Source organism: Nilaparvata lugens, unplaced genomic scaffold (assembly GCF_014356525.2).
Source record: "Nilaparvata lugens isolate BPH unplaced genomic scaffold, ASM1435652v1 scaffold5092, whole genome shotgun sequence".
NCBI classification, from domain to species: Eukaryota; Metazoa; Arthropoda; class Insecta; order Hemiptera; family Delphacidae; genus Nilaparvata; species Nilaparvata lugens.
The window spans coordinates 1-18,274 of NW_024091006.1; the positions used below are offsets into that span (position 1 = coordinate 1).

General features: G+C 35.8%; 2 long non-coding RNA genes across 3 annotated transcripts; one reads left to right on the top strand and one right to left on the bottom strand.

Annotated features, from left to right (window-relative positions):
- LOC111058734 lies at positions 1-1,312 on the bottom strand. The gene is made up of 3 exons (XR_005573854.1): positions 1,224-1,312; positions 790-885; positions 1-13 (listed from the first exon to the last, which is right to left on the bottom strand). It is a non-coding gene; the product is annotated as an uncharacterized LOC111058734 (long non-coding RNA).
- Positions 1,313-13,260: 11,948 nt separating this feature from the next.
- On the top strand, positions 13,261-17,962 carry LOC120355875. 2 transcript variants are annotated; one of them, XR_005573853.1, is made up of 3 exons: positions 13,261-13,348; positions 14,259-14,468; positions 17,772-17,962. It is a non-coding gene; the product is annotated as an uncharacterized LOC120355875 (long non-coding RNA). The 2 variants fall into 2 exon arrangements; XR_005573852.1 differs by lacking the exon at positions 13,261-13,348 and having other exon boundaries at positions 13,912-14,468.
- Positions 17,963-18,274: the final 312 nt, after the last annotated feature.

Sequence of the window (18,274 nt, forward strand, 5' to 3'; positions counted from 1 at the left end):
TTGTTGGAGCAAACTGAAAACAAACATGAAGAAAAAATTAAACTTATTCTGTTTATTGTAAAGAACTAGTGAATATGATTAATAATCTACTCTAGTTACAATTTACATAAAAATGAATTGAATCTAATGGCTGATTTCTAACTATTTTTTTAAACCCTTTTTTGAAAATTTTCAATAGTCATGGTCATACAGAAGACCATAGAGAAAATATAGCATAAGAATATATTCCAAGGTATAGGGCATTTATGTTATAAATTTAAATGTTATATCAAACTTAGTGGTTCATTTTCTTGAAGCTATGTGATGCTGGTGGTCTCTCATACTGTGCCATTCTTATACTCTCAGCCAGCAAGAAAAGTAATAATAGACAGTAGTCAACAGTATATAAACAGAACATAAACGACCTATACCATGGGCTATCTTCTTCTTATGCTATATTTCTCTATGATAAGACTCACTACCTATCATACAATATTCTGTTTGGCTAGAAATTTATAGAGTTGGAATGTTGTATGAATTGGAATTGGAACAGTTTGGACCTCAAGAAAGCCTGTTGGTCCATTTCAAATGTTGCAATGTTTGAATTATAAAAGAGATAGATATAAATGGATAGATCGATCAAAATTCATAAGGCCAATAATAATAATAATTATTGTTATGCATATAAATATGAATAATTTGTATAATATGTGATTGTATATGAATGAAAAATGAATGAATAAACAAAACAAGAAATGCAATAGTGGACTATCCAGAGTATTGTACAAGTAGATAATGTTGATGACTTACTTTTTCTCTTGTAAAATCTCTCATCTTCGTCTCTAACAATCTGGCATGGCCAGTAGGGCCCTTTGCCAATTCTGGCCCAATAGAGTTCCAAATATACTGAAATTAAAACAAAGACATTTTCAAACAGTGTTCAGAAATAAACGAACCAATTTCCAATACATTTTTAATTATTTGGAAAAAGGATCAAACACCTACAGTTTAAAAATAAGAATATTAGGCCTACACTCATTGTTATACTCAGTGCTACCTAAATTTATCATTGACAGCTTTCATGGATAGTGAGTGGAAATGTGGCATTTTGCTATTTGTACAGATGGAATGAAAGTAAAGAGAAGTGGAGGGAAAGGAGTAGGAGGTGAATGAGGAGGTGAAGGAGGAGGAGGAGGAGAAAAATAATAATCAGAAGAATATAAAAACTGTGGGTAAATACGTACAATCCATAACATCAGGTTCCTGTTCCGGTTGTTCGGGCTGTTGATGTTGGTGCTGTTGTTGTTGTTGTTGCTGTTGTTGTTGTTGTTGTTGTTGTTGTTGCTGTTGTTGTTGTTGTTGCTGTTCTTGTTCTAGTCTCTCAGCACTGAAAATAAAAGAAAAGTTTGAAAACAGGATCAAGAAATAGGTAAAGTCAAAACATTAATAGAAAATGAAACCAAAAATGATTCTATTTTTCAATTACTTGAAATCTTTTTTAGTCCAGACAATGAAGGATTGAAGAGGGAAAAGTTTGGAACACAATTTTTGACCCCGCAGCCCTGTTTGGGATAGCAAGGGGGTAAACATATAAAAAGTCCTCACTCCTACCCCCTGTGCTGAAAGGGTGGGGGTGGTTTGCAAGTACCATACTTTGTTTTTTTTTGCATATATCTCAAACAATATGCATTTGTTGAGTAATGAGCCCTGAAGGGTCAATGTCAAACGAGGCAAACGACAGAAGAGACCAGCAACAGTAGACACCGGCGACATTCGAGGCCAGCGACGGTAGAGGACTGAAAAAGTGGCCTCAAATGTCGCCTGCGTTAGGCGACAGTTGAGGCCACTCTAATTTTTGTACAGCCCCAACAGTCAAGACCTGCGACGGCAGAGGACTCCTGAAAAAGAGGCCTCAAATGTCGCCTGCGTTAGGCGACAGTTCAGGCCTCTCTAATTTCTGTACACTCCTGACAGTCGAGACCTGCGACCATAGAGGACTCCTGAAAAAGAGGCCTCAACTGTCACCTGCACTAGGCTCTCCAGAATGGTAGACAGCACCAAAACAATATTATCATTTAATTTGTATGGATTTACCAGCAATTGAATAATATATTATATCCCATTATTCCTTCCATATTATGAATAAGCATTGCAATTTTACAACTGTAAATAAACCTTAGTTGCTTCATCATAAAAAACAAAATTTTCAAACTCGTAAATACCTTTTTGATACTTTGATGTCAAATTCTCAGTTCATGATAGATGTAGGATATTATTCTACGAATCAATATCCTGTTACAAATCAATAACTTTTATCAATTTCACACATTCACATTTTACATTTTCTTGATCTATATATACATTGAGCTTTTCTCATAAAAACTAAATTGTTCATTTATTCCATTAACGATGTTGCTTATGGAATTAATCACATGATTACTTTTATATGATGATAACATCATATGTATAAGTTATAATATAAGTTATAATCATTATAAAATGTATTTTGTCTGGAATCGCAGTAGGATGTGTCCTCAACTGTCGCCTGCTGCAAGCGAGTCTCTAATTTTTGTACAGGCCCGACAGTCGAGACCAGCAACATTCAAGGCCAGCGACGGTAGAGGACTCCTGAAAAAGAGGCCTCAAATATCGCCTGTGTTAGGTGACAGTTGAGGCCACTCTAATTTTTGTACAGCCCCGACAGTCGAGACCTACGATGGTAGAGGACTTCTGAAAAAGTGGCCTCAAATATCGCCTGTGTTAGGTGACAGTTGAGGCCACTCTAATTTTTGTACAGCCCCGACAGGCGAGACCTAAGATGGGAGAGGACTTCTGAAAAAGTGGCCTCAAATGTCACCTGCGTTAGGCGACAGTTGAGGCCAATCTAATTTTCGTACACTCCCGACAGTCAAGGTCTACGACCATAGAGGACTGTAAAACAGTCCTCTATGGTCGTAGGCCTCGAATGTGGTCGGTCTTGACTGTCACGCCCCCACCCTGAAAGTGCAAATATTGGAAAAAAACTGTCTTTTCAAAGATTTTACACTTTTAGAAACAAATATCTCTGAAACTAAAGGAGATATCAAAAAACCCTACTGAACAAAACTTGTAAGAAATTTATCTAGCTTCATTTTTGTTCCGCTAGTCGTGTCGCTGAAATGCATTGTTTCCAAGATACATGTGTCTTAGCCAGAAATGAAATTGCAACTTTTAAACCACCCTCATCCCTTAAGCACAAGGTGTAGGAATGAGAACTTTTGATATGTTACCTTCTAAGTAGTCCAAACAAAACTGCAGAGTCAAATATTGTGTTCCAAACGTTCCCTCCAAATTTCTTTGTCAATTGATCTATTGTTGTTAAACTGAAGATTTTACACTCAACACTAAAATGGTTGCAACAATCGTAGGGAGATGCATAATATAATGAAATAATACATTAAAATTGAGGAAAATATTATGCTCTATGAGCTCATTATTAGCACGGATTTTTTCAATCAGTCGTTAAAACGTTATAAGGCCAAAAAGATGGAAAAATCGGAGCCGGAAGGGTTTTCTTCAAAAAGTGACTTTATTAGATTTTTGATGCAAAGCTAAGAGCCCAATCAATTCGTTTTCCCATTGTAAATAATTACTGTAGTTAGTAACATTGAAAGTAGTGATATTGAAAGATATCAACTGAAACTATAAAACTAAATTCAACCTGTTTGTGCTTTAAACAGACCCTTGGGGAGCACGGGTTACCTACTTAGTAGAGAATATAATGTATCAATTTTATTGGAATAGTTTATATTCATAAAGGTTACTTACTTTTTTTGTATTATCCTCTGGGATCTTCGGAGAGGGGCCTGATGATGTGCAATGCACCTTCTCTTAGGAGGAAGGCCAACACTTCCTTCTTCCTCCTCACGCCTCCTCTTTGGTGGATTAGTGCGTCCACTTGTGCTTGCCATCTGAAAACAAACCAATTAAAACGTATTAAGGATAGAGCAGTGATCAAGTCTATATTTTTACAAATGGAGATAAATTAGAAATTGCATTTGTACAAATGCTAATTAATGAATAATTATTATTAAACGAAAATCCCAATTAAATGCTGTAATCTTTGATTAAAATGATCGCTGCTATCAAGAGATTGTCAGTTTGGTGTAAGGGTGAGCATTCCTGACTGGCAAATAATTTTTGGATAGCAGTGATCATTGAGTTTCCATCTATCTGTTAACCCTTTTGTCAATATTTGCAGTAGCAGTCATCTTCAGGGTGATTTACAGCATTTTAAAATTCAAATTCGAACTAATTTATATATTTTTCCTCAAACTGAATACTGAGCAGATGAGCTACCCTACTCTCCCGTCTATCCTAGCTACACCCCTCCCTTCGGACAGTGCAAAGGATGCATTTCACCTCCTGAAGATTTTCCAACTCATGAGGAGACTGCCGTGGTGAACCTAGAGGACACCACTTGGTGTCGGAAGGTTGCCAAACACCACTAGGAGGCCAATCATGCCCGGCTGTTCCAACCTTGAGCGGCCGGCTGACACCACATTGAGAGCAGTAAATCCTACTCCAGCCCTCTCCAGACGCTGACTGAGGTTAGCCAGATCAGGGTACATACTAACTTTACTTTAGTTGGCTCTACAGTCCTGGGTGGACCTTGGCCTCCTCAACACAATGCCTCCAATTGTCTCTTCTCTGGGATCTTTGCCACCAGTTGTTGGATACGCCCAGCACACACAGATCACCTATCACATCATTTATCCATCTCATTCTCGGTCTTCCTCTCTTTCTCGTCCCCATCATTCGTCCATCCAGCAGTCTAAGTTGTGTCCTTTCCATATTCATTCTCACCACATGTCCAAGCCATTCCATCCTTCTTGCCTTAATAAATCTTACAATATTTCCTTCCCCCTATAGCCTTATCGATTTCGCTGTTATGTCTGGTTCTCCAAACCCCTCCATTACATAGTGGTCCCCAGATCCTTCAATACATCTTTCTCTCGAATGACTTCAGTGCTCTTCCATCCCTGCTCAGCAGTGTCCATGTCTCTGCTCCATATGTCACAACCGGTCAGACTAACGTCTTGTACATTTTCACTTTAGTTGCTCTTGATACTATTCTACTCTTAAACATCCTTTGATTTGCAAAATATGCTCGATTGCCCATCATAATTCTGTTAGAGATTTCTTGGCTAGTCTTATTGTCGGCTGTCAGTGTAACTCCAAGATACTTAAACTCTCTGACACCTTCAATGCTGCAATCATCTGATAGTATCAAGTTGTCTACGTGCCTTCTTCTTTCATTTGCAGACATTCTCATATACTTAGTCTTCCCAATATTAATTTCAAGACCCAGCTCTCTTGCTTCCTCTTTCATTGTGCTGAAAATCTCTTTCAACTTATTGCGATTCCATGCTATCAGCAGCACATCATCCGCATAGGCCAGTATTTGACTTGTTCTGTTAAGTATTGTGTTACTTGTCTACCTTGTTACCTATCTTCTGAAGTATTGTTTCAAGCATAAAATTGAAGAGGGTTGCTGACAGTGCGTCACCTTGTCTTACACCGGTTGTAACATTGAATGAGTGACTCAGTTTGTTTCATATTTTAACTTGTGATGTCATACCATACATTGTCATCTTTATGAGACTTGTCAACTTTCTTGGGATTCCCATCTCATTTAGCACATTCATCATTCTGTCTCTTTTGATGCTATCAAATGCTTGGCGGAAGTCCACAAAGAGCATATGCAAAATTGCCGGATCAGGGTGACCCTGGGAATTATTTCCCATTAGTAAAGGTCAGTATTTACTTATAACTGTGTCTTCCACTTGAGGATCATACAGTTTGGCCACGGCTCCACTCGCTGTACATTATCGCGCTGCGAAGTGTGGCTGGTAAGTCAGAGCTATAGTAGAGAACAAACATAGATGGCCCACTAGAGACCATCTGCAGTGCCGCACAAAGTAGTGTTACGCCAAAATAGAACCTATTCTATTTTTGCACAACACTTGGTTGCCATTTGATGACACCACTGGCTGTATACTGTAGCACAGCACACAACATCTATACTCTGTAGTCTGCAGTCGACCAGCATCCAAAGCACAACACAAACCAACACTACACAGTTGAACTAAAATATTTTGTGAACAATGGAGTTTGAAATTGATATTGAGTCTTAATGTATTTTTTTGCTGAGGATGATGATGAGGCGGTGAGATGAATGGACCTAAAGTTTTAGGTGGGTTCCAAACCACCAGGAAGCGATTTTACAACTCATATTCAGAGGAGTTGGCTCAAGTGGTAACCCATCCAATGGGAGTACCAGGCACATGATTCTTAACTTATATAAGCGATAGCTTCTTCTTGTCTCAATACTTTCTTAATTATTGCTTATTTTTATAATATTACTCTCTTAATTTGCTATGCAGCATGTGAAATATGCCTTTAGACAGCCTATTACTTATAATTGGGTGAATCCAGTATTTTCTGTTTTGTAACCTGTGTCATATATGAACGAAGAGTACACTGAGTACAATATTACGAATATTAAATTGTGGCCATTTCAATGAAATCTTTGAATAAACAAATATTTGGACGATCAACCATTTTAATAAAATCTTCACTTTAGAAAAACATTTGATTAGAGCAGTCTTAAGTATTAGAGCCTTAAGCTGCACATGCACTAGGTTGGTGGGGCGGCGCGACGCGGTGTGGCGCCCAGGAGAGCGGAAAATGGAAGGTCCGTGCACTACGAGTGTGGCGCGGCGCCGTTTTGGACTATAGTGAGGTCCACGTTATAATGGCAGTGGATAAAGATAGAAGCATAGCGATGCCGATTCTCTGCATTAATAATTAAATTTCTACACTGTCAAAAACATAATTGGCATCGTTGTGGACCTAGAAAAGGATAGTACCACCGGCTATGTCGAATGATAGACAAGGATAGCAAAACCAAAGTTGATCAACTACTGTCATTATAACGTGGACCTTACTATAGTTAGCCATGACGTAGACTTGTCAATTGGGATTTGAATTGAGACATAGTTGTTGGAGTTACAGCTCTAATTTGAAATTAAAAATTACTCTTCAAATATTAACTTACTCTATCGCTTCAACATCTTAAATTTGAATCCAAATTCATGATACCTTATTTCGATACAGAGTTTCAAAAGAAAATAAATGGCGGAAACCGCACATTGATATATCAAGCCATATCATTTTGTAGATGTAAAAGTTGTCTTAGTATTTATAAGTAGTTGGTTATTTTCTAACATTTGCACAAGTTGTTTGTTTATTTTGTTCTTTTCTTGTGGAAATAAAAATATTATCATTATTGGTTCACACTAATTTATTATTGTTTTCCATGCTTACCTGTAAATAGTCGCAGTTTATCTAGAGGTTTCTCTTCAACTTTTTTTCCAATGCATTTCACTCATACTTGGTAAAAACTTATAACTTTATTTAAGTCAGTCTTTTCAAAGCACTGTAACACTTCTTTATCCAAGTTAAAAGTTTTCTTGAAGCTCTGCTATTCGAATACAGCACGGTCTAACTTCTGCTTTATCAATTACCCACGGTTGTGGGATCAGAGGAAACACATAGGCCTACCGTAATTCAAAACACTACAGGCAGTTTTAATGAATCTAAACTTTGAAGAAAGTATAGGTAGTATATACAGTAGTTCAATTGAAATATTATTCATGATTGTAAATGTCATAATGTCAATAAAAAAATTACGGTGTTAAACTGTACAGTTAATTTTGTAGACCTACCAGGGTACACCATTTTATAAAATTGTAACTCATTCTCTATTAAATGTATGCCAGCTATGAATCATATTAAGTCTAAAAAAGCTTTGATAATATATATCCTACACGATTCAAAATCAACACTTTTTTACTTGAAAATTTTGAAATAATAATGAATTTAGTCTTAAACTCCAGAATACAGTTGAGCGCATCCGTAAATACATCGTACTTAAATTCGTTTAAAAAGAAACTAATTTAGTTTATCAACAATGTTTTTATAATTTATTGTTGTTCAATAACATGATAATTCTTATTTATAAACCATGACTCTGCTAAACTTAATACTTTTGTAAAAGAAGTAAGTTTGAATTTGAATAAGCTATCTTGAAACAAGTAGGCCTAACCTACAAATTTGTTAACCAATAACTAAAAATATTAATATAATTCAATGTTTACTACCCTTGAAATTTATGATGTAGGTTAAAATTTGAATTGGAAAAATAAAATAATAATTCTTTATTCCAAAAAAGTGATTATCAATTGCATTATTAACGTTTATTCACGAAAAATTCCATTCAAAGATAGGGTTTTCATTGTAAACACAGGTTGAAGTGTACGCTTAGGGATAGCAACGATATATCGATATTTGTGAAAGATCGATGTATTGCTTCCGATATATCGATATATTGACATCGATATCTTTGTAACGATATATCGCTAATATCGATATATTCCTTCCGATATATCGTTCTGTTTTTGACTCTTCGTTGGCGTTCTCGTTCTTGCGTTCATTTCATCAATTCAAAAGTGTTTATAATTTCAATAAGTGTTTATATGATGAGTGGACACATGATACCTGTGTATCAAGCTATTCTGTTATAGCTTTTTTGTAGGTAGGTTATGTATGTAGGTAGTTTGTAAGCTATAAAAGTTTTCCTTTTTATACATAAATATAAAATGATAGTTTGTTGTCTGACTTGATACTATTGGTTTGCAAGCTACTCAATTATTTAAGGTGTTAGTTACAAAATCAGCAAAGTATGTCCAGTTATTATGGATTTTTTTAATGCATACCTAGTAGTTAGTGTTAGGAAATGTTGCATATTTTGTAAGTGATTAGCAGGTATTGAGTCTGGTATTGCACTGATTGATTATTTTGTATAACAGTATAGTAAGTAACTCCTTCATTCTACATCAATTAAATGTGTTTATAACTTCTATAATTTCAATAAATGTTCATATTATTATGATAAGTGAGCACACAAGGCCTGTGTACCATATTAGATACTTTGGCTATTATGGCTCTTATTCAATTTTTGTAAATTTAGAATTCTCAATAAAATTCTCAGGAATGATTGTGTTATTGAATGAATTGGGCCTATTTCTACTGAATGATCCTCTCATTAATAATTTGAAGCATTAGATATTTTCAACTAAACTTCTCATCCACGCTAGCCTATAAATAAGAATTCATAATTTTGTCTAATGTATCCCACCGAAGACTGAAGTGTAGTAAACAAATAAATTAGCAAGGTAATTTTTTCATGAACTTGGTGGTCCCAAAAACCTGTCCAATGGTTCGTTTCCTTATTTTTTGTGAGAGGCCAGAGGCCTGAACAAATATAATAAATTATGTTTTAGTAATAAATAAATGAATAAACTTAAAGTTTACTTTATTATAATTCTAAAATCTTATGTTAAAATCAATATATTGAATATTACAGTGTGTTTTGAGCAATACGTCCAAACAAAAGCGATTAAAATGATTTATTACACAAACACATAATATACGAGTAGTATATTTTTTATCTCCAATATCGGGTTTATCGATATTTTGCACCCGATATATCGATATTTTGCTCCCGATATATCGGTACCATCGATACCTGCCTTACGATATATCGATATTTGTGAAAATTTTGCCATCCCTATGTACGCTTTTGAACAGCTGATCACCTGATGGTTCTATCTAGCCTTGTAGTTACGTAAACAACATTTCAAGTTCAACTTCAAGGTAACCTCTCAGATGTGAATTTGTAAAGGAAGAGTTTATATGCATAAATTTTAAGTTTCCTAATTATATTACTATCGTATTTCATAAAACTTTGAAGTGAAAAACACACACATTCTTTGATGTGGCGACGTCGGTTTAATTATATATTAATTGCAAGTTACTATCTTATGTCGTGAAACTATTGTAGTGTGATTTTGTATTGTTGGATTCAAAACTACCGGTATTTGAGAATTAACTATTCTTTCCATGAGAGGTAAGATTTTTACTCTGCTTTTTACAATATCAACATAAATAACGCCTATTAATAGATTGAATGAATTTCTTGAGTAATTTCTATTGTGTACAGTAGATAATTAAAATATTTATATTGTGTGGTTAAAATTGGGTATCCATTATATGCTTTGAGAAAGTGTTAAGAAAAAACTCAAATAATTGATTTCAAGTAGTCTACCGATAAGAGTATTTTAAATTTAAATTCAATGATATAAGTCAAATTATTGTCAGTATCTGTGACATTTGAAGCAAACAAATAACAAAAGATTGAAAGATTACTTCTAAATGATTGGAATCAAAATATGAATAATTTATTTAGATTTAATCCCAAATCTTAAACTGAATTAAGTTATAAAGTTTTGATAAATTAAGAGCTATTATTATAAAACATGGTTTCAAAGTATTAGTAATATTAGTGGTGTATCAAAAAATGAACAATTCAACTCTTTTTTAATAATTATTGTTGGATTATAGAGTATGGGTTGAAGCTAGGTACCTTGTAACTCGGAGCTGGTAGAAGAAAATAGTAGAAGAGAAATGAATAGCTTCCGATGAAGGCCGGCACTCTGTATATATATATATATACACTAACTAAATATGTACACTAACTAAATACTATAAAATGCTACACCTAATAACTAAACTACAATAAACTAAGAGGATATAGGAACTAAACTATAAATGAAAAACGAGAGCAACTTCAGAGAATCAAAAAATCAACTATCAGCCACGAACGATAAGAACGCAATGACGAAAACATCAGTTTCAGCTGTATTTACAGGTTCACCAATTTAAAACAGGTGTAGCATTGTAATAAATATCAATATTGAAATTCTATATTTTCCAACCGAAAAATGATTTGAAATAATAACGAATCAAATTAATAGAATAATTTTGGTTGACATTGATCCAATCAGAGCTATATATTTGATTTTAATTCAAGTTGACTTCAGAAAGGGTACTCACAGACAGTGTCTCATATTTCGAACAATTTGAAATTTGAACACTTCTATGTTTGAACAATTGACAAAATTTTCAAGTGTTCGAATTTCAAATAATATTGAAAATTTTGTTCAACTCCAAATTTCTTTGTAATGAAGCTTAAAAATTTAAAATATTCATAAGCCTAAATAAACTCAATAATTAAGATAGGTAATAAATTTGAATGGAAGAGAGAAGATAATGAATGAATCAGGATTAGTTGATGTTCCGGCCATTGTCTTCAAATTTACCGCCGATGCCCGAAGTTTGACTCAGAAGGCTCCAACAGTTGATCATAATGGAATGGAATTTAAAATAATAAATTTGAATGGAAGAGCAAAGATAATAACACACTTTTATATAGTAAACTGTAGATCATGGATAGATTTCTATGAGAAAAAATATTATAGGGAGTTTTAATGCAAAGTGAAAACTGAACTTGAGATAGTTCCGTAAAAATGAATTATTCCAGATTGGTTTCTGAACATTTTTTTTTTAATTTAAATAAGCAAATGGAGAAAAAAATGAGGTAAGAATCATATCATATTAAGACCCAAATAAATTAGGATAATGGAAAGAAAAAACTTCCCATACCGATGGGATATCTTATTATGCTAGGTATTTTTTCTCTATGGTTATTTGTTGTGTGCAGGCAATTACAGAATGCAATTGATGTGTTGTATTTGATTGTGGCAAAGCAATGGAGCGCATCATAGTGCATCGCACTTGGGCCTATTGCGATGATAATCAACCAATCGCTTGCTGCGCTGCTGCCCCGCCTGAGAAAACGCTTCATTTGGCTTGGCCCTAGTAGTGATGTAGACTGAGTAACTTTGCAACATGCAGCAAGTTATTCATGATAGCTGGAGGAAAGTTGATATATTCAGCCTTCCTTAGAATAAGAAAATGTTTATTGTCATTGAACAAATCAATAGGCAATAGAATATTCATGCCTCCCTGCTTCTCAAGTTGTACAAGGGCGAGACCATATCAGGCGTTTTTAGGTCCCCTGAGTCCAAAAACATGATTTTTGGGTATTGGTCTGTGTGTGTGTATGTGTGTGTGTGTGTGTATGTGTGTGTGTGTATGTCTGTGAACACGATAACTCCATTCCTAATTAACCGATTGACTTGAAATTTTAAACTTAAGGTCCTTATACCCTGAGGACCCGACAAGAAGAAATTCAATAAAATTCAATTCAAGATGGCGGAAAAAATGGCGGATAATTACTAAAAAACCAAGTTTTTCACGTTTTTCTCGAAAATGGCTCTAACGATTTTCTTCAAATTTATACCATGGATAGCTATTTATAAGCCCTATCAACTGGCATAAGTCTCATTCCAGGGAAAATTTCAGGAGCTCCGTAATAATCTTGAGAAAAATGGCGGATAATGACTAAAAAGCCATGTTTTTCACGTTTTTCTCGAAAACGGCTCCAACGATTTTCTCCAAATTTATACCATGGATAGCTATTCATAAGCCCTATCAACTGGCATGAGTCTCATTTCTGGGAAAATTTCAGGAGCTCCGTAATAATCTTGAGAAAAATGGCGGATAATGACTAAAAAGCCATGTTTTTCACGGTTTTCTCGAAAACGGCTCCAACGATTTTCTTCAAATTTATACCATGGATAGCTATTTATAAGCCCTATCAACTGACATTTCTTATTTCTTATTTATGAGAAAATTGCAGGAGCTCCGTAATATTCTTGAGAAAAATGACAGTTACTAAAAAAACATTTTTTTCACGATTTTCTCAAAAACGGCTCCAACGAATTTTTTGAAATCCATACCCTGTATAGTTATTTATTAGCTCTATCAACTGACATGAGTCTTTTTCCTGGGGTACTAATGAGGGGTCCACCCAATCCTTGAGAAATGGACTTTGTAACCTCCTTCTCGTGCATGAGGTAGGTTGGTACACGGTTTCTACTTTTTCTTCTTCCATATACCGTGGGTAGATAGAGCAGTTTATAAAAAGAACACAGTCATAGACAAGATATTTCATCTGTTTTGACGAATTTCAAAAAAAAATCATCGAATTTCACAATTTACATAAAGGAAAAAGTACTCTGAAAACAATTATTGTATATACACATATACAGTAGTCTGATCGTAGTTGCAAATATGTTGCCGTCAATCGTCATTATGTTATTCCCCTAAATTGTTCTCGTTTGATAATGAGGCTTATAGTTCAATGAGCAAGGAAAGTTGTGTGAGTGTACCACACCAGATTTTTTCTCTTTGGTTACTTAGTTATAAGGCAATTATAGAATGCAATTGATGTGTTGTATTTGAGTGTGCGGCAAAGCAATGGAGCGCATCATAGTGCATCGCACTTATTGGCCACTAGCAGGTAACCCGTGCTCCGCAAGGGTCCATTTTGAAACTTGACAAACTGAAAACTTGACTGAGTGGAATATTGTAGAGTTTGAAGTTGGCATACTACCATCCTCAGTTAATCAAGAAACTGTATGCAAAATTAAAAGTTGAATTCAGTCCAGTAGTTTAGACGTGATGATGCGTCAAACATAATTTTCATATCCCGTACGTGTATAAGCCAGTTCTTCCCTTTTTATAGTATAGATAAATTCTTGATACTAACATATCATAACTTGATACTAAGCTTAACATAATAAATTGATATAACTCAAATCTTGTTCAGAAACCTTCCTCAACTTGATGTCAACCTGACAAAATTGGACTGGCTATTAATTTAGTTACCAATTTTAATCATCTGTTTCGAAGAGGTAGTCTCTAGATCAATGTACCTATAGTGAGGTCCAAGTTATAATGACAGTATTTGATAAACTTTGATGTTGCTATCCTTGTCTATCATTCGACAAAGCAGGTAGTACTATCCTTTTCTAGCTCCGCAACGATGCCAAATCTGTTTTTGTCAGTGTAGAAATATAATGAATTAAGGCAGAGAATCGGCAACGCTGTTTTTCTATCTTTATCCACTGCCATTATAACGTGGACCTTACTATAGAATACGTATTCTAGGTACCTTGCTCTAGATTATAGTTCTATATTAACATAGTTATGAATTCATGTCCCATGTATTAAATTTCAACATTAATTCTGAAAAATCTAGAAGCAAAATTGAAATTCGGTCTTCGAGGTGCACGAGATTGATATTTTTAGAATCTATGTGCAAAATTTGAAGATCTAAATCATTCCCGTTTTTCCGGTATGCAATCCACAAGTTGGCATGTTTTGATGCGAACAAACACAACCCTACTGTACTCTCTCTTATTATATAGATTCTTCTGCGACCAGAACAGCCGGCTGAACGAGCTGATGGCCGAGACCAAGACCACGGAGTAAAGAACACTCATTGTTATGTATTCTGTGCCAAGACCGAGATATCGCTGGCTCCCCCCTCCACTGGCAAGGACCAGATAGCTATAGCTGGTGACAAGGAGGGAGTGCAAGCTGCCAAGGACCACATCATGGCTGTCTACAACGAAATGGTAGGCCTTTGCCATCTTCAATCAAAACGTTCCAATACTATAGAGAAAAAATCTGGTGTGGTACACTCACACAACTTTCCTTGCTCATTGATCTATAAGCCTCATTCTTAAACGAGGATAATCTAGGGGAATAACATTATGCCGATTGGCGGCAAAATAATTTTATTAAAACTACGATTATACTATTGTTATTGTTTTAGAGTACATTTTCCTTTGTTTGAATTATGAAATTTGAGGTTTTTTTAAAAGTTGTCAAAACAGCTGTTCTACAAATAAAATATCGACGTGTGTTTGTTTGAATAAACTACTCTACCCACCTACCTCATGCACCAGAAGGAGGTTACAAAGTAAATTTCTCAAGGATGGGGTGGACCCCCTGTTAGTTTCTCAGGGAGGAGACTCATGCCAGTTAATAGAGCTGATAAATAACTATACAGGGTATGAATTTGAAACTTGAGAAATATCTTGAATCTTGAGAAAATCGTGTAAAACATGTTTTTTTAGTAATCATCCGCCACTTTTCTCAAGAATATTACGGAGCTCCTGCAATTTTCCCAGAAATGAGACTAATGCCAGTTGATAGGGCTTATAAATAGCTATCCATGGTATAAATTTGAAGAAAACCGTTAGAGCCGTTTTGAGAAAACCGTGAAAAACATGTTTTTTTAGTAATCATCCGCCACTTTTCTCAAGAATATTACGGAGCTCCTGCAATTTTCCCAGGAATGAGACTCATGTCAGTTGATAGGGCTTATAAATAGCTATCTAGGGTATAAATTTGAAGAAAATCGTTAGTGCCGTTTTCGAGAAAACCGTGAAAAACATGGTTTTTTAGTCATTTTTTCCGCCATTTTGAATTGAATTTTTTTGAATTTCTTATTGTCGGATCCTCATGGTATAAGGACCTTAAGTTTAAAATTTCAAGTCAATCGGTTAATTAGGAATGGAGTTATCGTGTTCACACACACACACACACACACACACACACACACACACACACACACACACACACACACACACACACACACCACACAGACCAACACCCAAAAATCATGTTTTTGGACTCAGGGGACCTTGAAACGTATAGAAAACATGAAGTTAGGGTACCTTAAATTTTTTGGAAAGCAATATTTTCCTTACATATGGTAATAGGGCAAGGAAAGTAAAAACATATCATTAGAAGATGTTCCACTTCACTGTTAACTCCAGCCAATAGTCCTAGAAGTTGTTATTAGTTAATCTATGTGAAGCTAGTAGTTGCTCATACTGTGTCGTTCTTACACTCTTACCCCAACAAAACAATAGATAGTAAGTAGTCGACAGTAATGAGTTTTAGTTTAGAACATAAACAACCATGAGATATCTATCATGATATGCCTATAGATTGCTTCTTGCCAAGCTTCAAAACTATGATGTAGCAAAAAAAGACAGAGCGATTCCATATTAGGCGTGAATCCAATCAGCTAGTCGGAGAGCGTCCTGACCTGCCGACTCCAAAAAGCCTGATATGGTCTCGCCCTTATACAATTTGAGAAGCAGGGGGGCATGACTCTTCTGTCGCCTATTGCAATTGATTTGTTCAATCAACAATAAACATTTTCTTATTCTAAGGAAGGCTGAATATATCAACTTTCCTCCTGCTATCATGAATAACTTGCTGCATGTTGCAAAGTTACTCAGTCTACATCACTACTAGGGCCAAGCCAAATGAAGCGCAGCAAGCTCTGCGATTGGTTGATTTTCAGCTGATTCCTAAACGCCATTTCACACCGCCCGCCCTACGACATCACATCTATAATACCATAGATAAAAGATAGCTTGAGAAGATATCCCATGATATAGTTCGTTTACATTTCAAATCAATTCAATTTCTTGTCATCTCAAGCTGTTCACTGTCGACTACTGTCTATTATTTATTAGTGTTTTGGCAGGGTTAGAGTGTAAGAATGGCACAGTATGAGAGACTTCAAGTGTCACATAGCTTCACCAAAAATCTGGTGTGGCGCACTCACACAACTTTCCTTGCCGTTGTGAAATTGATCACCTGACGCTGGTGTTCACACGCATCTCAAGTCTACTATTCAAAGATCCAAGCCAGCTGGTGACAGGACAATAACGCTGAGACACACGAAGTCTGCTATCTCTTCATAGTGAATGATTTAATAGAATCAAAAGTTGCCAACAGTTTACAATTGAAATAAATAATAACCTTTTCTCGAATTTCGAGCTTATTTTAAATTTTAGATGAAACTGTTACTGAACATCAGTTTTAGAGAGTTTCATGCTCAATCTTTTCCACTTGAATTTTTTTGTTTAAATTGTATCTGAAGCCTGATAATTGTGAATCTAAAATCAAACTTTGCATAGATGGGACGGAGCTCCTGGAATTTTTACAGATATGGGTCTTGTGACAATTGATAGAGCTTATCAATGACTATTTTAGGTAAAAATTTGATCAAAATCGTTGGAGCCGTTTTCGAGAAAATCGCAAAAACCCCTGTTTTTGACAACATTTTCGCCATTTTAACCGACATCTTGAATTACATTAGATCGAAATTGTCCATGTCGGATGCTTATATTGTAAGGACCTTAAGTTCCAAATTTCAAGTCATTCCGTTAATTGGGTGATGATATATCGTGTACACAGACGCACATACACTTATACACACACACACACACACACACCACACACACACACACACACACACACACACACACACACACACACACACATACAGACCAATACCCAAAAGCCACTTCTTTGAACTCAGGGGACCTTGAAACGTACCTATAGGAATTTGAAAATTGGGGGACCTTAATTTTTTTCGGAAAGCAATACTTTCCTTACCTATGGTAATAGGGCAAGGAAAGTAAAAAACAACTCCTAGGACTTTCGGCTTGAGTTGACTTGGGATATCTTCATGTGCTATATTTTCTCTATGATGATATGCTTCGCCAAAGCTACGTTTTCCAACGTGTAAACGTCGCTAAACAGTGAGACTTGAGATAACTCTGTGATCAAATAATACAAAATGAATTGTAGTTTGTTCGTGTCAGGTGATTCTATTCCAATATTTGAATAATAATTTTCTGTTTTAACAGCTTTGCCAATTGAAAATGAAATGGTCCTGTCTTGTGTATGCTGGAGCATTTAAGCGGTGGTCATCTGATTAAATATCATAACAGTCGGCACTCTGCCTCCTGGTTGTGCAGTTCTGCAATACACAAAATAATGTAAACATATATTTATATTCTATTGTGATCTGTGAGGAGGCACTCTATACATCTACGTTGTCATTGCAGCACTGACGATGATATAGGAGAAGGCGAACAGCGTAGTGGAGCAGTACCTAGACGTGCCCTCCTAGATCCACCGACATCTGATCGGCAAAAAGGGCGCCGACATTCTCAAGACAAAGGAGGACAGCCCCAAGGTCTATTTCGAAAAGAACAAGGACCGCCAGGAGAAGGACAATCGTATCAGAATAGAAGGTACACACTACTTAACTATCAATGAATTGAAACTTGTTCTGGTTTGGCGTTACAACCCAGTACATGTCACAGCCTCGCTCAATCTTCTCCTCCAAGCATCTCTGTTCACCGCATCCCTGCACTCCAACCTTGGCCGCATCCTGGTCAACCACATCCATCCCCCCTCGTCTCCTTCCTTATATTTTCCCATTCATCGCCATCTTGGGTGGGGCTGCTCGAATCAGGTGTCCTGCCCATCTTAGTCTGTGCACTGTGTATATAGTGAGGCTCACGTTACTATATTACTATATAATGGCAGTGGTGGAGAAATATAG